Source organism: Macaca thibetana, chromosome 11 (genome assembly GCF_024542745.1).
Source record: "Macaca thibetana thibetana isolate TM-01 chromosome 11, ASM2454274v1, whole genome shotgun sequence".
Taxonomy (NCBI): Eukaryota; Metazoa; Chordata; class Mammalia; order Primates; family Cercopithecidae; genus Macaca; species Macaca thibetana.
Window position 1 is genome coordinate 109,967,647 of NC_065588.1, and position 11,589 is coordinate 109,979,235.

The following is an 11,589-nucleotide window of genomic DNA, read 5'->3' on the forward strand; positions in this document are numbered from 1 at the left end:
CCAGAACCTTTGACTATGTGACCTTCCATGGCAAAAAGGATTTTGTGGGTGTGATTCAGTTAAAGATCTTGAGCTGGGGAAATGGTCCTGGATTATCTGGGTGAGTCCAATGTTGCCACAAGGATCTTTATAAGAGGGAGGCAGAGTCAGAGAAGGAGAAGTGATGATGGACGCAGAGAGAGAGAGACTAGAAGATGCTACACAGCTGACCTTGAAGAAGGAAGAAGGAGCTACAGGCCAAGGAATGCAGGTGGCCTCTACAAGCTGGAAAAGGCAAAGAAACAGGTGCTCCCCTAGAGCCTCCAGGAGGAATGTAGCCCTACCAATGCCTTGATTTTAGGACTTTTTTTGTTTTTTAAGAGATAGGGTCTTAAAAAAAAAAAACCCTATCAAAACTCAGAACAATGATTGATTTTGTTTGTGACTCTGTGAGTTGGCTGGGTGCGTCTTTTGGTGTGGGTCTGACCCTTGGCTATATTGCCAAGGCTAGCCCTGAACTCCTGGACTCAAGCGATCCTCCTGCCTCAGCCTCCCAAGTAGCTGGGACTACAGGCATGCACCACTACGCCCAGTCTCAGCACTTCTGACCTTCAGAACTGTAAGAGAATAGATGTTTGTTATTGTAAGCCTCTAGGTTCGTGGTAATTTGTGACAGCAGTAACGGGGGATGAACACAGCATACTAGGTCTCTGTACCCGCTGCACTTCCCACCTTCTGATTAAAAGCAAGCTGGGAACCCGTTTTCCTTGAGACAGATGACGCTGACTATTGACAGGTATAAGGAATCAGAGTAAAAACGGCAATCCTAATAACAGTTACTATTAATTCTTGATCACATGCCAAGCATGTTAGGCTAATGGCTTTGTATATGTTATTTCATTCAATCTTCACCTAAGGCATATGAGGAAGTACTATCACCAGCCCCATTTTACAGATGGGAAAACCGAGGTTCAGAGAGTTTCTAAAACACATCCAAGCCCACACCACTAGAAAGTGGCGGGAGAGTGTCTCATCCAGGTCTGTATGATCCCTGATGATCAATGACACTCAAACCTTCCCTGGGCTCAGCTCATGCAAGAGGAACCCTCTTCTCCCTCCCATCTCTGTTTTGCCTCTTCCCCAGGTGGGGGAAGGGGGCTTCCCATACATTTTCCCTCGCTCTCAGCCCCTTTTTCTTTCTCCCCAAGCCTCAACAAAAGGCTCTTTCACTCTTCACATGCCATTTTATCCGGCGCAAACAGCCTGGCATTTTTGAGAGGAACTTTATTTTCTTTTGGCTTTCTCTCTGCTTTGTAGCAAAGAAAATAGAAATTGCAAAATTATAGACAAGTTCTCAGACTGTGGATTTCTGATCCCAAGAATTCCCTGCAGCCAGGACCGGTTGGCACTGATGACTGGCACAACGCCTGGCTTCCCGTCCTCCCAGCTCCAGGCCTCCACTGCTGGGCGGCATCTTGTCTCCCATCCTTGCAAGAGATTTACCTAAAATTAACAGTACACGATGATCGCATTTGTAGAGGACGTCTGCGATTTGTACTTGACTCCTTGTTATGTGAGAAGCACTCCAGTGTTTTTAGGGGAAACGCAGCTTGCTCCCTCTCAGGCCAGGTGGCCTTGATGTAGCTGACTCCACCCCCAACTCGTAGCTGACTCCACCCCCAATTCGTGTGACCCAAGGCCAATGGCAGTGCCACATCCCCTCTCCCATAGTGACTGGTCCAGGCACGGGCATGTGCCCCAAGATGAGCCAATCAGAACTGAGGAACAAGGATGCCTATTTGTGCGTTTCCTGGCACTATCGGGTAAAAGTCACAATCATTTTATCATTTTGTTGTGGTCACTGGCTGAGCAACTGGAGACCGTCATTGCCAATGTATGGGGAAAGGGTGCCTGAGGCTGAAGCCAACACAGGAAAGTACAAGTGAGGTTTCAAAAAAGACAAACTATTGAGGCCATTGTTTGAGGACCTGGATCCAGCTGTGCCTGAAGTCTTAGATATAACCATTAACTTTTCAGTCAATGAGAAAATAAATTGCTTTTTGCTTAAGCCACTTTGTGCCAGGTATCTATCACATCTAGCTTGACCAATGTAAGAGCCAACATTTACGGAAAATTGTTTATTTTATGTTTTTGAGACAGAGTCTCACTCTGTCACCCAGATTGGACTGCAGTGGTGTGATCTCGGCTCGCTGCAACCTCCGCCTCCAAGGTTCAAGTGATTCTCCTGCCTCAGTCTCCTTAGCTGAGATTACAGGCACCCATCACCATGCCCAGCTTTTTTGTCTCTTTAGTAGAGATGGGGTTTTGCCATATTGGCCAGGCTGGTCTTGAACTCCTAACCTCAAGTGATCCGCCTACCTCGGCTTCCCAAAGTGTTGGGATTACAGGTGTGAACCACTGCACCTGGCCAGAACTGTTTTAGTTTGGATTCTCCTGAAAGCAGAGCTTGAGACAAGGACTTGGGCACAGATAACTTATTTGACCAGTGATCTCTGGAAGCAGGAGTGAGGGATGAGGGAGAGTAAGTCAGGGAAGGAGGAGCGTCAATGTAAAAGTGCCACTACAGACAACAAAGACCCGATTTCTCTGGAACCTGTTGAGGGGTGTAGAGAATGCTTTCCAGAATTGTCTACTGAAGACCAGAAGACTGCAACAGCATCCACGGTCCCTCACTGTCGCAAGGGGCTGACCCCAGGGGCGATGTGGTAGGCAGAATGATGACCCCTAAAGCTGTGCATTTCCTAATCTCCAGAGCCTGCGAAATGTTCGGTTACACGGCAAAGGGAATTAAGGGTGCAGATGAAGTGAAGATTGCTAACCAGCTGACCTTCAAACAGGGAGACCATGCTGGGCTATCTGGTGGGCACCGTGTAACCACGAGAGCTCTGGTAAGTGGAAGTGAGGGGATGAGACAGGGACAAGCAGAGATGGCAATGGGAGAAAGATTCAGCCCAAAACACTGCTGGCTTTGAAGATAAAGGAAGAGGCCATGAGCCAAGGATTAAGGGCAGCTTCTAGAAGCTGGAAAAGGCAAGGAAACAATTCTTCCCTAAGTCTCTAAGGGTGCAGTTCTTGATTTTTAGCACAGCGAGTCCCATGTCAGGCTTTTGACCTCTGGAACTGTAAGATAGTGAGGGGGTATTGTTTCAAGCCACCCAGTGTGTGAGAATTTGATATAGTCACTGTAGAAAAGTAATACAAGTCATAACCCTCCATGTCCAGGCTGCATTGTGTATGGTTGAGTGGACACCCATCGCATCCAACAGGGCCTAAGACTGAAACAGGAAAGACACACAGCTCATGCCAGAGGCTATGTGCTGTCACCATGGCGAATTTCAGTCTGCTTGCACAGAATGGCCCACAGCAGCTGCAACTTTAAATTAGAGTTGGGCCAAGGGGACACCATGACACAGGTAACCAGAGGCAGCTGCCACAAGCAGTTCCTGTGTGCCAAGCACTGTGCAACTAAGTAACTCCATCCCTGCCCATGGCAGACATCCACTAATCAGTTACAGCATTCTTGCTCCATAAGTCCAGACATGGCTGCAACATCATTCCCCACACAGTGCTCCAGGCAGGCATTACCGATATGATTGGAGTTGGAAGGGTCAAGAGGTTCCATGGCCATTATCGGTTGAAGATGAAGGAAGGGGCCATGAGCCAAGGATTAAGGGCAGCTTCTAGAAGCTGGAAAAGGCAAGGAAACAATTCTCCCCTAAGCCTCTAAGGGTGCAGTTCTTGATTTTTAGCACAGCGAGTCCCATGTCAAGCTTTTGACCTCCAGAACTGTAAGATAGTAAAGGTGGAGGATGAATCCACCATCCTCCTCAATTGTAAAGCTTCAAAATCCTAAAATTGAGAAAGGAAAATTCTCTTGGGATCACAGCTCTGCCTAAGAAGAACGTTGCTAAAGGAATTTCAAATTCTTCCCTATCTCCACATCACCCTAAGATCTGCCTCTTCCCTTGGGTCTTCTTATTACTTATATGACTACCACATGCTAGTAGATTATCTGTGTCTACAACCATTAAAATTGCTTCTACTTATTGAGCACCTATTCCATGCCAGACACTGTTATAGACCTGTCACCTAAATTTTAGGACAGTCTCAGAATGAAGGTATTAGCCCTACTTTGAAGGTGAGGAAATTGAAGTTCAGAGACATTAAGTGCCTCTTACTAGCCCAGGGTCACATTATTGGCACCCCTAGTAAGGGAAGTGCTCCCTTAAATGAACAAAACATAAAAGCAAACTGCTTGCATTTAATAATACAGCATGAGGGACCGAGCACAGTAGCTCATGTCTGTAATCCCAGCACTTTGGGAAGCAGAGGCAGGAGGATCCCTTGAGCTCAGGAGTTTGAGACCAGCCTGGGCAACAATGATGAGACCCCACCTCTACAAAAATAAAAATAAAAAATTAGCCAGGCATGGTGGTGCACGTCTGTAGTCCCAGCTACTCGGGAGGCTGAAGTGGGAGGATCACTTCAGCCTGGGAGGTGGAGGCTGCAGTGAGCCGTAATCACGCCACTGCACTGCAGCCTGGGCCACAAAGTCAGACCTTGTCTTCATCATCATCATCATCATCATCGTCAATAAAGTATGAGGACAGGACTCAGATAGCTTTCAAATACTCAGAGCAAAAATGGGAGAAGAAGTATATGAGAAAAGGGGACTCATTCCCTCATTTATTCATCCAGAGTTTCCTAAGCAGCCACTATGCGCTGGGTGCTGGGGCTACAGCACTGGCTGTGCCAGATGTAGTTTCTATCCTCGCGGAGTTCACAGTCTCCTCGGGGAGGAGAGGCCACACACACAGGCCAATACACAAACAAAAACTTCCAGATTGTGACAAGTGCCCTGGTGGGTATGAGGAAGGTGCCAAGATAGAGAACTTCAAGATGGCCTCTTTGAAAGCAGCTCTTTCCCTCCTTACAAATTCCCTCCCATCTGCTTCCTGGGATTCTCCCAAGCAGGTCACTTTTATCCTCAGTGCCCAGTGGTACAAGTTCATTTTCTCAAAAAGCGACCCTATTTCCCATAATGGTTCTCATTTCAGTCTCCCTAATCATTTTGGCTCATCTTCCTGTATTAATTAAACATTTACTGAGCACCGACTGTGCGTATGAGGATGGCCGTATAGTTCGCTCTGACTCTGTGATCACCCCCATGAACTCTATTATCCTGGGTGCCCAAAGCCATGGTGACTGAGGTATGAGGTCTACAATCCACGTGTTAATAGATTGCTAGAGCCATAAGGATCCTGGAGTTTATTTGCAGAGTTTGAAAGTCCACCAGCACTCTGGGAGGCTGAGGCAGGAGGATCGCTTAAGCCCAGGAGTTGGAGACTGGCTTGGGCAACATGATGAAACCCATCTCTACAAAAAATACAAAAATTAGTCGGGTGTGACGGTATATACCTACAGTTCCAGCTATTCAGGAGGCTGAGGGGGGAAGATCACTAAAGCTCAGAAGGGAGGTCGAGGCTGCAGTGGGCTGTGATCACACCACCATACTCCAGCCAGTGTGACAGAGTGAGACTCTGTCTCCAAAAAACAAACAAAAACCCCACAAATTCCTACAGAGGGCAGGCAGTCACCATGAAGGTGTGAAAAGTAGCTGGGTGTAAGACAATAGGGAATGGTGCTGGAGACCTCATACTCTGCTTAAAAGTAGGGACTACTACTCCTTTCCAGCACATGGCTGCCATGTGGAAATTCAGGCCCAGCACGCATAGATTTTCCTACTTTTTTAAGAACCCAGAAATTAAACATTTTTTGCAAACTCTCCCAACTTTTAAATGCTGGCAACTAATGCAACTAAAAATAAAAACTGAATGGGAACAGGGGGCTCATTGCCCATAGGCTGATCTGACTCTCCATCTATAACACTTCTTATGTCACAGATGGGGAAACTGAGGCTCAGAGCAGTGAGGTGGTTTGTCCAAGATTTTACAGGGCAGCTCAGTAAAATTGGCCCATTTTTCTTAGGACCAGAAGCCCATGGCGCCTCTTTTCCAGGGTCACTAACCCCTCCCCAGGAACTCCAGGGCCAGGGAATCTCCCCGTAGATGGGGGCCAAAGTGGGAGGTGGAGGCAGAGCTTTTTCTAAGTTCAGGACTCAACATGGGCACCCACATTCCTGATGCATTTTTCAAAGGCTGGAAAATGATTCCAAGTGTGTGGATACAAGAGTCCTCGTTTTCACTCCAGGTCTCCGCCTTTGTGTCTCTCGGTCTCTCTCTGTCTCTGTACCATCCATCTGTGTCTCTCAGTCCATTTCCTGGTCTCTCTTCTTTCTGTCTCTCTCACCGTTTCTGCCCATCTGTGTCTGTCTCTCTTCCTCTCCTTTCCCTCTCCTCTCTCTTCCTGCTTCTCTCTCCCGCTTCTGTCTCTCTGCTCTGTCCGTTCCTCTCTGTCTCTCTGCATCTCTCCCTCCATCTCTGCTGCTCTCCCTTACTCCCCTCCCACACCCCCAGCCCCCGCCCAGGTCTCTCCTCTCCTGCCCTCTGAGTCCCTCCGGCCACCATGGAAAGGTTACTGTAAACGGGAAAGAAGCTGAGGGCAAAAGTAATCAACCCCCTGGCTGACCTCCGATCCCGCTCCCCACGCCCAGGCTGGCTCCAGCAGCGCCCCCTCCCCCGCCACAACCCCGGCCCCCCTCCCTCCCCACCCCCAGGTCCCCTTGCTGACAAAAGGCCTATCTTCTCTCTGCCTAAATGATTTAAATTCTAATCAAACATCATTTATAGTACATCTCGGAGCCGTCTCCTGGGAGCTGCTCCCACATGAGACGTTGCCATGGCAACCGGGGGGTCTTGTTTCAGAAATGTCAGATTGTATTATTGTCTTCACACTTCTCTGATAACCTGGTGTCTCTCTCTCTCTCTCTCTCTCTCTCTCTCTCCAGCTCCCTCACTCACACCACCATCCCCAGGATTTTATTTCTCCTCTTTCCCCCTGTCGCTGCCTCTCTAACCTCCATTCAACCCCCTAGACTCTTCCCAGGACCCCCCAGCCTTCCTCCAGCCCCAGGACAAAACGGCCTGATCGATTTCATCCTCTAGCCTCTCGCCAGGCCCAACGCTCCCGCCCGTGCCTCTGGCCCTGGGGCCTCCTCCCTTTGGGAAAGGTGTCTCCCCACCACCACCCCTCATCTTCGGCAGACACGCTTCCCCCTCTAGGGGTTTGCTGGAGTGCTCTTCTGTCATTTTATTTTGCTAGATATGAAAATGAGACATAGATTTTTTCCAGCGATGCGTGTGTGAAGTTCTAATCTGGCTTTTCGGATTTTTTTTCTTTTTGGGGAGGAGGTAGTGGTGGGAGAAATCAGGCACCAGGCTCCTAACAGGATCCGAATGGAGAAGCAGAGCGTGGGGCAAAAGATGTGATGGGGTGCATGCCCTTGTGCATGTGTCACGTGTGTGTGTGCATGTCCGTGTGTGTGCACATGTGTGTGCATGTCCGTGTGTGTGCATGTGCCTGAGTATATGCATGCAAGAGCATGCATGTGTGCATAGTGCTCATGTGAATGTGCGCTCATGCCCATGTATGCATGTGCGTCCATGCATGTGTACCCATGTATGTGTGTGTGCAGGCCAGTGCCCATGCATGCATTCATATGCATGCATGAGCATGCCCATGCCCTATGTGCATTGTGTACATGCATGTGTGTGTGTTCGTGTGTCCATGTGGGCATGTGTGTGTACATGCATGTATGTTTGTGTGTGCATGTGCCCATGGCCATGTGTGTGCATGCATGTGTGTGACATAGCAGATGTCTTTCCCAGCCTGGCTGTTGGCACCTAACAGACAGCTCTCAGGAGCTGGGCACTTGCCCTGGTTGTCACACAGTCCTTCCTGTGCATAAATGGGCACATTTCAATGATATTTTCACATTTAGGTTAAATTCTTCACCCTGTCTGCTGTGGAGATGCATTAGCCCTGCAATAGCCCAGAGAGATTTTTCTAAACCCAATAATCCCCTCATTCCACAGATGGGTAAGCTGAGGCCCCAGGAGAGGCAGTGGCATGTTCCAGGTCCAAGGTCACAGGAGGGCCAGAGGTGGCACTGGAGCTGAAGCCTCCCTCTGCCAGGCCACTCAGGAGACTGGCTGGGTCTCAGGGCTGGAACTGATGGAGCCCCACTGCCCCTCAGAGATGGCACCTTGGAAGCACAGGCTGGCAGCATTTGTGCAGCCCCTGCAGGCTCTTATGGGGCTGGCAATGATGCTCACTGCATGCCACGCACTGCTAAGCCATTACAAGAAGTATGTTATTGAATCCTCAGAACAACTAGGAGGAGGGTCTATCATTATCCCCATTCTGCAGCTGGAGACACTGAGGCTCTGAGTGGTGATGTGAGGCAGCCTAAGTTTGCAGAACCAGTAAATGGCAGAGGTGGGATTGTCTGTGGTTCTATAGTGCACCTTTTCCTGCAGTGAGGGCCAGAGAAAGCCCTGCCCCCTTGAGCACTCGGAAGATGGGGAAGTGCATTCGGCTTTGTCCCTGACACCCTGAGAGTCATATCAGCGAGTTCAGAGACCAACAGCAGTGGTCAGGAGCAGCAGGGTGGGGTGGAGGACCTGGGATGGAGCAACCACAAAACATGATACAAAATGCCCCCCAAAATCTTATTCCCCTATTTCACAGATGAGGAAACTGAGGCTCAGGGAGGGTCAGGAACTTGTAGAGGGCAAGGATGGTCCCCACCTGGGTCTGAGCAGCTCTGGTGATTTCTACTGTGTGACGAGGAGGAGACAGCCTGGGTCTGCCCCTCCCTGGTTGAGTGACCCTAGGATCACTCCCTACCTGCCCGGAACCTCAGTTTTCCCATCTGTAAAATGGTGATCAAAAGGGTACGACCTATATAGGATGGAAGTGAGGATGACGTGAGTTAACACTGGCCAGCACTGGCCAGCACTGGTGCCTGGTGCAGGGAAGCCCTGGATAAAGCTCTGCGTGTGATGCATGTTTTGCCGTCATGAGAGCCTCTGCTTGGATCTGGGCCTCTTCTGTGGCTATTTTCTTTCTGCCCGTCCCCGCAGCTGAGTGAGGTCAAATCTTTAGCAGATGCCAGATTTCCCCCTTTCCCTCTTTTTACTTTTTGCCTATCTCCCCAGGGAATGGAGCCTGGAAGAGCAGTGAGCGGGTTCTTATGGGCCTTCCACCAGCCTAACCCCTATGCCTGGTACCCCTGCAGCCCCACCCCAGCACACAGTAAGAAAGAGAGGCTGCCAGGGCCCAGGGCATGCCACCTGTGCAGCCACACACAGGAAATTCTTATTACTTTTTTAACATTTTCATTTCTCATTGGATTTTAAGAAGTGTGGACCTGGTCTTGACCTAGACACAGCCAGACATGGAAAAACATGACCCGCTGTTTCTCACTGTCTCTCTGCTTTCTCAGTCTCTATGTCTCCCTGGGAGTGTCTCTAGATCTCTGTGTCTCTCACTGTCTCTGTGTCTCTCTCTGGTCTCTCACTGTCTGTCTCTGTGTCTCTCACTGTTTTGTGTCTCTCTCTGGTGTCTTCTTGTCTCTGTCTCTGTCTTGCTGGGTCTCTCACTGTCTCTCACGGTCTCTCAGTCTCTGTTTCTTTGTGTCTCTCACTTTCTGTGTCTTTCCTTGTGTCTCTCATTGTCTCTGTGTCTCTCTCTGGATGTCTCCCTATCTCTGTCTCTCTGAGTCTCTGACTGTCTCTATGTCTCCCTGGGAGTGTCTCTATATCTCTCTGTGTCTCTCTCTGGATGTCTCTCTGTGTCTGTCTCACTGGGTCTCTGGATCTCTCAGTCTCTGTGTCTCTCACTGTCTCTGTGTCTCTGTCTGGGTGTCTCCCTGTCTCTGTGTCTCTCACTGTCTCTCTAGGTCTCTCACTGTCTTTGGGTGCCTCTCTGGGTCTCTCACTATCTCTCTGTATCCACCTCTGGGCCTCTCTCAGGGTCTCACTGTCTCTCTGTATCTCTCACTGTCTCTGTATCTCTCTCTGTCTCTGGATCTCACTGTCTCCCTGTCTCTCTCTGGGTCTCTCACTGTCTCTGGGTCTCTCGCTCTCTGTATCTCCCTCTGGGTCTCACTGTCTCTCTGTCTCTGACTCCGGGCGTATGACTGAGCCCCAGGGACAGCATGTGGAAGTGAGAGAGACAGGGAGAGAGACAAGGCGTCCCCGAGTCGCTGAGTCCCAGCCGGAGAGCGAGGAGGCGCCCTCGGGGTCCCCGCCCCCGCCCCCGCCCCCGCCCCCACCCGGCCCCCGCGCCGCCCCCCGCATGTTTGTCCAGGGCAGGCCGCATTGATCCGCCGCGGCCGCAACACCGTCTGATAAATCCCGGCCGCGGTAATGAACCTCCCCGCACACCGCTCACAAAGCACACACTAGCCCTGGCCCCAGCGGTTAATATTTAACTGAATAAGGGCCATAAATATGGAAAATGGGACTTTTAATTAAATAAGCAGCTTTTAAAAGGGCCCTTGGGCGGGAGAGGCTTTTGTTTAAATATGATTGATTTGACATGTCCTTTAGCTCTCACACTCTCCCGAGCTCCCTTCCGACGTTAACTCTTGGCCCCCAGCCCCGGTAGCAAGTTGGCGAGGCCAGACCCTGTTCTGCTGGAGGGAGGGGGCTCCCTGCTGGAGGAAGCGGGGTACGGTGGGAAGGAGGTGCCCTGGGGACTGGGATTGAAAATCCGGCTGCCCGGACCCTCGCATTTGGCTTCACCCCCACTACAAGCTGCCTCCATTTCGCAGAATGTGTATTTCACCCTAAAAGAATGGGTTAGTGGGGTAACATGCCTCCAGATCCGGGGGCATAGGTTCCCTTTTAAAAGCCACGCCACCAGCTGCCGGTCCTTTGGCGGTTCAGCTGGTGGTCCCTCTGTGCCTCAGTTTCCCCATCTGTAATATGAGGATAACAATAGCACCTACTCCACAGGGCCGTGTTCAGATTAAGCACATCCCAGACCATGGGAGGGCCCGCAGTGCTTGCCAGGATTCCAGCTGAAGGCTCTGTGACTGCTGCAAGGCGCGAGGCCACAGAAGCAGCTTGATGGGCACATTCCCATATTTAGCGCCGACCTCTCATTTGCATTTTTCACTGAGCCCCGCAAAGGAAGTAGCTGGTTCTACTCATACTCACCCAGAGGCTCACAATCTTGGCAGCTTATGACTCATCTGAGGAGCCTGGAATGCTCCAATTTCAGGCCGGGAAGAATTCAGCAGTCAAGGAGGTCTGTCTTCTGCCTCCAAGCTAATGGCCTTTACCTTTCAAAACTTTTCAAAAAAAAAAAAAAAAAAAAAAAACCATATCCTATTATAAATTAATATTCATGAAGAACCTTCCATATACCAGATTCTGCACATGCCTGACCTCAGAACCTTGTCATCTGCCCTGCTTCCTGGGTGAGGAGGGATCTGATGCCCAGAGAAGCCAAATAGCCAGTCCAGAGTTGCCCAGCTAAGGAGCAGCTGGGCTGCTTTGCCTCCAGTGCCTTAAGCCCTCTGTGGACCTAACCTGGTGCAGGCCCATGCCCTGGGACTCATGTCTGATCTGGTCCTGGCTTCTCTGAGCTGACGTAGAAGTCACCTCCCTGGATAATTCT

The 11,589-nt window shown here is 50.1% G+C and overlaps 1 long non-coding RNA gene across 1 annotated transcript in view; it reads right to left on the reverse strand.

Annotated features, from left to right (window-relative positions):
* The window catches only part of LOC126931551 (uncharacterized), a 31,644-nt gene extending 20,390 nt beyond the window's left edge, over positions 1–11,254 (reverse strand). The window contains exon 1 of the long non-coding RNA XR_007717887.1: positions 11,127–11,254. This is a non-coding gene — a long non-coding RNA (uncharacterized LOC126931551). The remainder of the gene's footprint in view (positions 1–11,126) is intronic.
* Positions 11,255–11,589: the final 335 nt, after the last annotated feature.